General features: G+C 38.0%; 1 protein-coding gene across 6 annotated transcripts in view; it reads left to right on the top strand.

Moving 5' to 3' along the window:
* LOC141584314 (uncharacterized) overlaps positions 1-12,790 on the top strand; it is a 224,131-nt gene that overhangs the window by 138,846 nt on the left and 72,495 nt on the right. The gene's annotated exons all lie outside the window — the stretch shown is intronic.

Raw genomic sequence — 12,790 nt, 5'->3', positions numbered from 1 at the left:
CACTCCAGCCTGGGTTAACATCAGTGAAACTCCGTCTCAAAAAAAAAAAAAAAAAGAACAGAAAAGAAAAGAAAAAGGAACTCTGTGTTGGTTATACAAATTAGTACAGCCATGATGGAGAACAGTTTGGAGGTTCCTCAGAACACTAAAAATAGAGCTACCATACCATCTGGCAATCCCACTGCTGTATATACACTCAAAAGAAAGAAATCAGTAGATCAAAGAGATATCTGCACTCCCATATTTGTTGCAGTACTGTTCACAATAGCCAAAATTTGGAAGCAACTTGTTTCCATCAACAGATGAGCCTATAAAGAAAATGTGTACTACTGAAATGAAGTACTATTCAGCCATAAAAAGAATGAGATTCTGTCATTTGCAACAACATGGATTGAACTAGAGGTCATTAGGTAAGTGAAATAAGCCAGGCACAGAAAGACAGCCATTGGATGTTCTCATTTATTTGTGGGATCTAAAAATTAAAACAATTGAACTAATGGAGATAGAGAAAAGAAGGATGGTTACCAGAGGCTGAGAATGGTAGTTGGTGGGGGGACTGGGAGGGAGGTGAGGATGGTTAATGGGTTAAAAACAATAGAAAAAATAGATAAGATGTAGTATTTGATAGCACAATAGCAGGACTATAGTCAATAATAATTTAATTGTACATTTTAAAATAACTAAAGCAGTATGTTGAATTATTTGGAACACGAAAGATAAATGATTGATGGGATGGATACCCAATTTTCTATTATGTGTGTATTTCACATTGCATGCCTGTACTAAAATATCTCATGTACCTCATAAATATATACACCTCAAAAATTAAAAATGAAAAAACATTTAAAAGGTTAATTTAGATGATGATATAACTTTGCTGAAATAGAGGAGTTTTATGGATGCTGAGCTAGATACGACCTAAGATATTGTCAGCAGAGACTGAATGTATGGAGAATCAGAAGCACAGTAAAATGTTTCTAAGAATATTTTTACAAACTTCAGTCTGTAAGGGCCAGAGAAGAAATGTATATACCTGTACAGTCACTGACTGGAATGCAGCACCTATGGATCCCATGTTATTTTATACTAAAAAACCTATCCCAGCTGCCCACAACAGACATGACCAGGGAAAAGAAAGAGAAGCCTTGAAAATCAACACTGCAGCATGTATGATGGTAGGGCACAGAATTTGCGAACAGAGGATGCATCTGCCTCTAAGACGACTCCTGCAGTACATGTAGTACTGAGATCAGTTTCTCAAGCAGGACTTCCCCTAGACCAGAAGAAACAATCTCAAACATTCATTATTATAAGTCCAGCAAATACTACCTCTTTAATAACCACATTTAATGCAAAGGACTTTCTACAGAATCTAAGATTTGGCCCATCAAACAGAGGAGAACCTAGGCTGCCAATGAAATAAAAATAAAATGAAACTGTAATTCAGTCAAGATAAGCACAGATGCGGCCAAAGGGCACTACAGTTTGTTGTCACCGTTTATTACAGAGTAGTAGACCGGTTTCTTAAGCATATTAATGTATGACTGAGGCTGGGAAGTGGTGGGACCAGGTTGTAGCAGTTTTAGTACAGTTTTGAATTGTGTGATAGTTCAAAAATTTACTATATTAAAGACTTTTCATGCTAAACATGATGAAATTTGTTTAGAAACATATGTTCAAAATGAGATGGAACAAGATTAGAACTCAGCTATCACAAATATCATTTGGGTAGACCAGTTTGCTTACAGTTCTTTTTCTTTTTCTTAATTTGGATTAAGAAACATGAGTATACTTTTATCTAAAGCCTGAGACACAAGATTTATGAATTTACCAAGAACATGCAAATGAAAAAGATCACAGACTGATCTTTTTAAGACCTTATTTGATGCTTCAAAAGGATAATGACTGTAAGCAAACTTCCTGGCTTACAACTGTATTTTAATATTTACCTTGTAGTTTGTGATGGAGAATGTATATTTTTTGAAAGTTTTTCCTCATTAGTTAAATTAGCATTACTTAAAATTTATTTTTTTAGAAACTAAATACAAGGTAGAAATTTGTGTACATTTAAAGGAGGTAAGTCTCTCTAAGCCACATTGCTTCTGATTTTTCATTGCTCTGTAGTTCTTTTTACTGAAAGTACTATGTTGTCAATGGTAATAAACTTTAGTTTCTGAAACTTCCAAAACCAAGCAAAGGAATCTTGAGTGAATCAAAATGTCAGCCTGTGTGTATATTTTACCTACGCTTTAATCAAGAACAACTCTTTGGCTATAGAGGAAATGCTCAGTCTTTCTAAGACTTCTTTACTACTAATGAATATATTTAATGAATATGCATTCTGCTCATTGATTTCTGAGCATAATACCTTTTAACTGAAAATCTCAATACACAAAAACTGAATAGGCTGTAATTTTTTTTTTATTTTATTTTGGAGTCAATGTATGAATTGGAACAGAAAATATATATCAGCCCCACTAGAGTGTAACCTTTAACTTCCTTGTTTTTTTCTCATAAGTTCATTATGTCATTTTGAGCAGTATGATCACATGTTAACCATGTGACTAAGTCCCTTCTTAGTCAGCTTGGACTACCATGACAAAATGTTATAGACTGGGTGATGTAAATAGTAGACATTGATTTCTCAGTTCTGTAGACTGGGAAGTCTAAGATCAAGGTGCCAGAAGATTCAGTTCCTAGTGAGATCTCTCTCCCTGGCTTGCAGTCAGCTGCCTTCTTGCTAGCTCCTCACATGGCAAAGAGAGAGAGAAGGAACAAGCTCTTTGATATATCTTTTTATAAGGGCCCTAATCCCATTGTCTTGACTCTATCTCATAACCTCATCTGAACCTAATTGTCTCCCAAAAATCTCACCTCCTAATGCCATCACACTGGGGGTTAGGGCTTAAATATATAAATCGGAAGGGGTGGACATGTGAGCAGTGAAATGTTTCTGTGTCCTGTAGTACAAAATTATGTTACCAGCAGTGAATCCAGCAACCTCAGTTCATGCCTCCTCAGAAGAAAGAATTTGACCAAGGGGCTTAGACAGAATGAGATACCAAGGCAAGTTTTACAGGAGTGAAATTTTATTAAAAAGCTTTAAAGCAGGAATGAAAGAAAGTAAAGTACACTTTGAAGGTGACCAAGTAGGTGACTAGAGAGATCAAGTGCATAGTCTGACCTTTTGGTGTGGGTTTTTTGTTGTTTGTTTATTTGTTTGTTTGTTTTTCAGATGGAGTCTCACTCTATCCCCCAGGCTGGAGTGCAGTGGCTCGATCTTGGTGACTTGAGGTTTTATACATTAGCATGCTTCCAGGATCTTGTGTTAGTTCTTCACTGATTCTTCCCTTGGGGTGGGCTATCTGCATGTGCAGTGGCCTGCCAGCACTTGGGAGGGGCTGCATGCATAGTGTGTTTACTGAGATTGTACACATGCATACTTGAGGCCTTCCCTTACCAGTCGAGTGTTTCTAGAGAAAGGTCACATACCAGTTTTTTGCCTTTTAGTGCACATGCTTGAGACTACTCACCTAACCCCTGAGATTTTACTGGGAAGTTGCTGATCCTCAGTTTTAGTTTAGTTTTTTTTTTTTTTAATCTATTGGGAAAGCACCTTTTCCTGGCACTTGCTGTGATCAATTATTATTTTAGACAGATAGCTTAATAACTGATCATCATATGATGGTTGCCTGACATTCCTGATGGTGGGGAGGCCCTCCCCTGCCCTGCTCATGTCTGACTAGCTACCTACGGTAACAGGCACAAACATTCAGTTCATAAAAGCCCCCCTAGTGTTTTTAATATTTTGATGCCTTTTACTTGCAAGTACCTACGAAATACTCCTGAGCTCTGGTATACAATTGAGTTTGTCAATTATACGATGATTCATTAAGCATCCATAGTTATCTTTTTATCCTATCATAGATTTACAAGGTTCTACCAGCATGACAAAAAGCAACCCAACACCAGCTTCTTCAATGAAATTTTTTTGAGAAATTTATCGTACTGTCTCTTCAACTCAAATGAATTTTGCCTGCATTCAATTGCACAGATATATTTTTCTTTTAGTCTAAAATTCTTAAACCTTTATACCAATTTATTATTCAGCTTTACGATAGTTTTAAGACCAGAGATATTTATGTAAAACCCACTTGCGGAAAGTTCTACAATCCTTTATTACAATTCTAAAATCCATAAAACTGTAAATAATAAAAGTTATCTTCTTTTTAGCATCTGATCTGAATTGATATGAAACTCTTTATCATCCTTATTCATTGCAGTTAATGTGAATATGTTTACATTTTGTTGAAGAAATTTTAGGGTTTTACCCCCAGGCCCAAGAAGCCAACTACACTAAACAAATGGAAGTACGCTAGTACTGAAGAGGAAATGGTACATTCATTTTTTCTCACATCAAATTAATAAATGAGAACCTCTGGACTGTTGTGTTTAACTTGCAGTAGCACATTTTTAAAGGGACAAAGACAAATGACTTTGGGGTTAGGGAAGACTTTTTTTTTTTTTTTTTTTTTTGAGACGGAGTTTCGCTCTTGTTACCCAGGCTGGAGTGCAATGGCGCGATCTTGGCTCACCGCGACCTCTGCCTCCTGGGTTCAGGCAAGTCTCCTGCCTCAGCCTCCTGAGTAGCTGAGATTACAAGCACGTGCCACCATGCCCAGCTAATTTTTTGTGTTTTTAGTAGAGATGGGGTTTCACCATGTTGACCAGGATGCTCTCGATCTCTTGACCTTGTGATCCACCCGCCTCGGCCTCCCAAAGTGCTAGGATTACAGGCTTGAGCCACCACACCCGGCCAGGAAGACTCTTAAGAAGCATGGTGGATTGAAAATATTGTCTTCCATGAATTTGCAAGCTTTGAAACTTCTTGGTTCATGCAGTTCCCTCAGCCTGAATGTTGGCATCATTTCTGTGTTTTGTCATCCTTCAAGGCCCTGTGAAAATAGCACCTCCTTGGTCAAGTTCTCCCTGATTCTCACCTTCAGCCTTTAAGATGAATCAGTCATTTTGTCTCCTGTGCCCTACAGTACCTGCCTTGCATAATTGCAACAGAATTTGTTTTATAGCTATACCTTACCTGACCAGGCCCCAAATCTGTTATTTCTTCAGAGAGCGACTAATGTCTTATTTCTGTTTCTATCCTCTAGTACCAGTCACACGACTTATACATAATAGCCACTCTATTTATGTGTATTTAATGAATCTGGAGATGTTTATTTAGGCTGGGGAAAATAAAACGCAGGGTAAACACAAAAGCTAAATTCAAATATGTGTATGTGTATCATTTAAGGAGAGAAAAAACATACTGTAGTGGCAGGAGTCAGACAAATCCCTAGGAAGATAGCAGTGAGTCCCTAGTGAAAATCTACCTTCAAACCAAAGACAGTTTAAAACCTGAAAACCAAGATACAAGTCTCAGAAGCCATGGGCCAGATTGAGAACCTCTCTTCCCATTTGGCATACTTTCGTCTGACTGATTCCCACTCTTCACCTATTTTACATATACCTATCCTTACCTAATTGGTTTTTTATATTGTGCATGCCCACTTTCAAGTGATGCCTTTGTTTTAGCCTTTTTTGCATACTCAAAAACCAATCAGCCTTCAGTCCCCATTCTGAACCCATAAAAGCCCTGGACTCTGCAGGACGTGGTGGCTCACGCCTGTAATCCCAGCACTTTGGGAGGCTGAGGTGGGTGGATCATGAGGTCAAGAGGTCGAGACCATCCTGGCCAAGATGGTGAAACCCCGTGTCTACTAAAAATACAAAAAAATAGCTGGGTGTGGTGGCACGTGCCTGTAGTCCCAGCTACTCCAGAGGCTGAGGCGGAAGAATCACTTGAACCCAGGAGGTGGAAGTTGCAGTGAGCCGAGACTGCACCACTGCACTCCAGCCTTGAGACAGAGCAAGACTCTGTCTCAAAAAAAAAAAAAAAGAAAGAAAGCCCTGGACTCAGCCACACTTTGAGACTGCCCCACAATGGGCAGGGGGAGCTGCCTGACTTCAGATCGGAGGTTGCCATCTCTGGGTTCCCTCTCCGCTGATGGTTGTCACTCAATAAAATTCTCCACCCTGCTCACTCTTCAGCAGTCAGTGTAATCTCATTCTTCTTAGACATGGGACAAGAATTTGGCACCTGTCGAATGCAGGTATGAAAAAGGCTGTAACGCTGTAGCCCTCCCAACCTCTGCTAGTGCCAGGTGGCCCCATGTTATAAGAAGCAGCAGCATGCTGGGCCAGCCCTGGAGCCACAGGCCACAGTGGAGCAATGGGACTGAAAGAGGTGTTAACATGCACCCATTTGTCAGACTGTGGACAGGGAGACTGAAAGAGCTGTTAGCACACTGTAACATCTCCTTTAGGACTTTGGGGTTGCTGGCATCCTTGTTCGTGCACCACTGCTTTCCTCTTGTCCGGATGTCAGCACCTAAGGCAGAGACAGCTCACAGCATGCCCAGCCCAGCTGTGGGCTGAGTGTGGATGCTACAGTGAGCACAGGATCCAAGCCAGAGCACAAGCCAGGTGCAGCTCCACAGGCCAAGTGGGTGGGTTGTCTCCTATGGTGAGCCTGGGGCTGAACGAGGGACAGGTGGGGGCATCGCTGGCCACAGACGTCTCTGGCTGGCAAAGTGGCACCAAAAAATTCTCTGTCAATATTCTGCGTTAGGACAAGGCAACATTTGGATCAAGGCTGAAAATTAAAGAAAGACTTTATGCAATACAATTTAGCATTTTATTAATAAAAAGACACCAAGTGGAACATACTACCTCAAAACATGATGAGGGGAAAGTAAGAAGGCATTTCAACAAAAAGAGGAACCTGCTAAAGTGATATTGGTGCTGTTCGGCAGGACTATTCAAACCGGGGGACTAGCTTAAGCATCTAAAATATTAAAAGTAGTGAACTGCAATCCACTAGATAAAAGGGAATCCATATATTAATAATGAGACAAAACTAACAACAAAAAACCCCAAACAGATCAGAGAGGGAAAGGAGGGAAGGTACTTATTTACAGAAGCTGGCCAACTAATAAATGTAGAAAAATTATTTGCAGCCATCATAATAATAATTGACTGATATGAGATTAATCAGTGGACACCAACATTGAGAAAAGAAAAATAGCTCAGAGCAGTTAGAGCTATGCAAGGCATACAAAGTGTATCAAACCACAGAGACATGAGTATGCAGCTTGAACCCTACCCACCACATCCATGCCTTGGAGTAATTGTTTAAAAGCATTTTGTTCCTGACTGGCTGCCTCACCCATTACCTCATGTTCCTGAAATTTGTGATAGAAAGAACAATGTATAGTCAATCAATAGCTTATGTCATTTTAATGTAAACTTACGATAAACAACTTAGGAGTTACGCTTCCTTTTTTCTTTTAAAACCCTCTTGTAACTGCTACTAATTGCAACATATATTTAGGGCAACTTAGATACATGCTTCTGGGCTGCAGTCCTCAAACTTGGCCCAAATAAGCTCTTTACTTATATTAGTTTAGCTACAGCTTTTTCCTTTAGGTTGATAAAATCATTGGATGAGGATTGTTTGGGAATGGGACATAGTTACCCTAAGTAAGTCCCCATTTTCACAAAAGGAAAAATGTGCTTTTATAGGGGAGAAATTCTACAAACCAATGGCCCTGAACTCCTCAAAAATATCAATAACATGAGAAACAAAAGACAGGCTGAAAAATATACCAGTTAAACTAAACTATAAAATACAGGCCAGACATGGTGGCTCCTGCCTATAATCTCAGCACTTTGGAAGGCTGAGGCAGGTGGGTCACTTGAGCCCAGGAGTTCAAGACCAGCCTGAACAACCTGGTAAAATCCTGTCTCTACAAAAAATTAGCCAGGTGTGGTAGTGCATGCCTATAGTCTAGCTACTCAGGAGGCTAAGGTGGGAGGATTGAATGAGTCCAAGAAGTCAAAGCTGTAGTGAGCCATGATTGGGCCACTGCACTTCAGCCTGGGTAACAGAGTGAGACCTTGTCTTAAAAAATAAAAATAAAAATAAAGGAATATGACCACTGGGTATGTGCGTGGTCGTAGGTTAGATCTGCATTGGAAAAAAATCACTCTAACAGATCATTTTGGAGACAGACAATTATGAAATGTCTTCATAACAGTTTGGAGACAATTATTGAGATTTGAATATAGCTTGCATATTAGATAATGTATCCTGATTTATTTTCCTGACTTTGCTACAATAGTCTTATTTAAGTTCTTGTTCTTGGAAGATACACTCTAAAAAATACGGGTGTGAAAGATCATTTTTTCTGTAACTTACAAGTGGTTCTGTAGCAGTAAAAAAGAGGTTTAACATAATTAGCTCCATTTTGCTCCGAACTTCCTCCCCTGCACTGATAAAATTTAGGTTAACTGCTTTTGTTTATCTCTTTACATAGGCCAAGCTAACTATGGGAGGAATTTAGTTTATAGTTTAATTTTAAAGCAAAGATGATCATAGTTTCTTCCCAAAACTAAAGGCCCCAAGGAGATAAGAATAATGTATGCACAAGTAACAACATTATGTTAGAGATTTATAGAAGCAATTTGACCTGACCAAGGACAAAGAAGTTTCACAAGACTCCCTTGTATCATTGCTGCTGCCCACATGTCTGTGATCATTGGCCACCTCTTGATCATAACTCCCTCCCTCTTCCCCTTCCCCTAACATAAAAGGAGCCTAAAATTCTATTAAGATTGTTCTTTAGGACATTAGTCCACCGTTTTCTTGGCTTGATGGCTGTCTGATCAAATCATCTTCTTTGTCCTGACACCTTGACTCGACTTGTTGGCTCTTGGGCAACAAGAAGTATAAGCTTGGACTCATTTACAAATTTGGCAAGCTCAGTAGCCTGGAGTGGCTGCTCATGGTCAGTTGACCCTGCCCATGGAATTATTGGGTAAACTCCCATAGGTGTCAGATCCATTTGTTCTGTGAGCTCCACCCTTAATTTCTCAGGATGGCACTGGCTACCCAAACACGTAATTGTTGAAGCAAGGAACTCACAAACTCCTGCAAGTTGATGGATGCAATTTGGAAGTACAATAAGTTGCTTCAGTGTATACAACTGGCAACACCCTTCCCCTCCGTTTGGGTTTTTCCTCAGAAGAAGCCACTTTGATTTTATATTTGTTTGGAGTACCCTGTTAAAGAAGGGAATAGTTGTTTGACTTTTACCTGATTTGAGAACCAACTCATTTGCATTTGTCTATCAGTTGTTTTTGTGGGCCCTAGGCTTACATGTTTAAAAACATGGGAAAGTTCAAAGGCATGCTCAGGTTTTCTGGGCCTCTAGCTGGTTATATATTATGGCCTGTTTGGTGAACTTTAAAAACTGGTGGGAAAATTACAGTAAGGGAAATTTAGAGCTCAAATGGTTAACCTGCAACTATACAGTTACAATCTTCTAAAGCTATTTGTCTCTTTTCTTTTGTGTCTGTTTTGAATCTGCTGTTATTAAGCTACCGGTATTCAGATAAAACTCACTGTTTATGGTCTAGCTAAAGTGTAAACATTAGAAACTCATTTGAAACTGAAGGAAACAAAAGGGTAAAACAGGTTTTTAAAAATCAAACTGCCATAGAGACTGCTTTACCCAAATTTTGGTCTACAACTTTCACTGGATTATTTGTTTAGGCAAAGTTTAATCATGTGAACAAGTCTCAATTTTGTCAGGGATGTAATTTGGATCCAGCTACCTTTTATAAAGTAGTGAGTTTGTATGGCTACTCATGGCAAGAGTTCCAAGGCAAAAGCTATTAGAACTCTGTGTGTGTGTGTGTGTGTGTGTGTGTGTGTGTGTGTGTGCGTGTGTGCATGTACATATAAACACATCTACATATACATAATTTGCTTAAGTAAATGAGTGCTTGTAAATTAAGTTCAAATGCTCTTCAAGTTCACATGACTTAAGTAAACTGTTTTTAAAAGTATTGGTATAGAAATGTCTTCATAATTATCAGTATCCATTTTTGTCTGAGTTTACTGATTATATTTGCCTCTGCTAGAAATTTCAAGGTGTCAGGGTTTGGCGCAAAGGTTGTAAGACTATAAATCCAGACAAAAACAAAATAATATTTCTTTGTGTGATTTTTGACAAATAAAACTAACATTGTTGATTCCAAAAAAAGCAAATAGCTAAATCTTTTGGGTTACTAGCAGAAATATCTATGTGTTTAATTTTAAGGTTCTAACTTAGGTGAATACCTGATATTCACAGACTTTAAAAAAGGGTAGTGGGGAAATAACTTTAAATGATGACTAGCTTTGTCTACTATCTCAGTTCTAACAAGTAACCTAGATAAACTGCTAAAAACAAATTGAGTAAATATGAATGAAATGAATGCTTGTAGATAAACTTTTTGTATAATTTAGAAATCTTAAAATTACTTTGGATGCTTGTTACCTGTCTGGGTCACTTTCAATTGTGAAAGGCTAATACTATGGGGACACATGTTTCTAAAAAATTATAGATGGTTCCAACAATAAAATATTAGTATCTGACAGACAATTCAATATTTCTTGCTTGCTAGGTTTTTTCTAAAATTTAATATTATTAAAGATAACAATTCTAGTTAACATATAATTCTGTACATAAAGCAAACCAAGATAAGATGCAGTTTTTGATGAGAGAATAAATTAAAATAAAGACATAAAGTTGTAGTTTTACTGAGAAAAATAATGATTGTATGTAATTTGGAGGCTACTTAAAAGTTATTTATGAGCCTGTAATCCTAGTACTTTGGGAGGCCAAGGCGAGTAGATAACTTGAGGCCAGGAGTTTGGGACCAGCCTGGCTGATGTGGTAAAACACCATTCCTACTAAAAATACAAAAATTAGAGGCCGGGCGCGGTGGCTCAAGCCTGTAATCCCAGCACTTTGGGAGGCCGAGGCGGGTGGATCACGAGGTCAAGAGATTGAGAGCATCCTGGTCAACATGGTGAAACCCCGTCTCTACTAAAAATACAAAAAATTAGCTGGGCATGGTGGCTCGTGCCTGTAATCCCAGCTACTCAGGAGGCTGAGGCAGGAGAATTGCCTGAACCCAGGAGGCGGAGGTTGCGGTGAGCCGAGATCGAGCCATTGCACTCCAGCCTGGGTAACAAGAGCGAAACTCCGTCTCAAAAAAAAAAAAAAAAAAAAAAAAAAAAAAAAAACAACAAAAATTAGCTGGGTGTGGTGGCACACACCTACAATCTCAGCTACTCAGGAGGCTGAAGTGGGAGAGTCCCTTGAACCTGGAAGCCAGAGGTTTCAGTGATCTGAGATCATCCCACTGCACTCCAGCTTGGGTGACAAAGTGAGACTATGTCTCAAAAAAATCCAAAAAGATTATTTATGAAAGAAGGTAGAAAGGAACCAGTAAGGAGGAGAGAGTTGTGAAGAAAGTTATTAATATAAAGACGTATTTTTGGTTGGGAAGATTATAATGAAAAGAAAATTTAAATTCTGTATGTGATTAAGTTGGTGATAATTAAAAGTGAATTATTTATAATAGTTTTTCTAAGATTGATATCTAACATGGTTTAGATCTTTGTTCCCACACAAATCTCCTGTCAAATTGTAATCCCCAATGTTAGAGGTCAGGCCTGGTGGGGGGTGATTCAATTATACAGGTATTTTTCGTGAATGGTTAAGTGCCATCCTCTTGGTACTGCCCTTATGATAGTGAATAAAGTATTGCATGATCTGGTTTATAAAAGTGTTGTAGCACCTCTCCCCTCTCTCTCTGGCTCACTCCCCACTCATTTTCTGCCATGATTGTAAATTCTCTGAGGTCTCCTCAGAAGCTGAGCAGATGCCAGTATCATGCTTCCTGTACAGCCTGCCAAACTGTGAGCCAACCAAACCTCTTTTCTTTCTTTTCTTTTTTAAAAATTTTTTAATTTTTATAAATTATACAGTCTCAGGCATTTCTTTATAACAATGAGAGGACAGACTAATACAGTCTCCTATGTTAAAGTTTTTGCTTTTTTGAAATCTTTGAGCTATCACTTTTTTGCTAATTGAATGACTTACTTTACAGTGACTTGTAATCCTATTTTGTGATATCAAATTTTTAAACCTTTGATATTTGACAAACTTTCCAAAATCAAATTCTAAATTCAATCTTATGACCTCAAACTAACTTTTTAGAGCTCCAAGAGGGATGTATTGAGTCAATTAGGCCTATTAAAACCATAGAGGAAGCACTGTGAAATGCAAAGTTTTATTTAACTTTCTTTAAGCTATATATTTATATAAATGTGTCATTAGTATGTATTCCAAAATTATCTGAGATTCCTGTAATTCTGACATGTCTTAGTAAATGTTATCAGTAATAATAATTATGTTAAATTTTGTATGCCATAGAAGTAATAAAATTTCCTTGTCAGTTGTACTTTTAACCATGACTGTCGTTAAGACTTTCATCATTCACAATCATTGTTTTACTTTAATTCTTCTAAAAAAGTAGTTTATTATCAGCTACGGTTCAAAGCATGCTTCTTTAGGGAGTTCACAAAAAGGATTTGGTTGTTAGTGAATACAGATATCTGATAACTTTGGAGATTGTGCAATCGGACTAGAAATAAAATTCTAGACTCTTAACTAAAAAGCTGATGTATTCATTATATGTGTAACCAAAAACCACCTGTCCCCTAAAAACTAGTGAAACAAAAAATAAGTAAATGAACTAAATAAAGTTAAAAAGAGAGAATAAAATTTTAAATAGTCTCACTAATCTACCTCTCATGATAAATCCTGTAGATTAT

This window comes from Saimiri boliviensis, chromosome 4, assembly GCF_048565385.1.
Source record: "Saimiri boliviensis isolate mSaiBol1 chromosome 4, mSaiBol1.pri, whole genome shotgun sequence".
In the NCBI taxonomy this organism is placed as follows: Eukaryota; Metazoa; Chordata; class Mammalia; order Primates; family Cebidae; genus Saimiri; species Saimiri boliviensis.
Note: the sequence above shows the minus strand (reverse complement) of the source record. Positions and strands in the feature narration are given on the sequence as shown.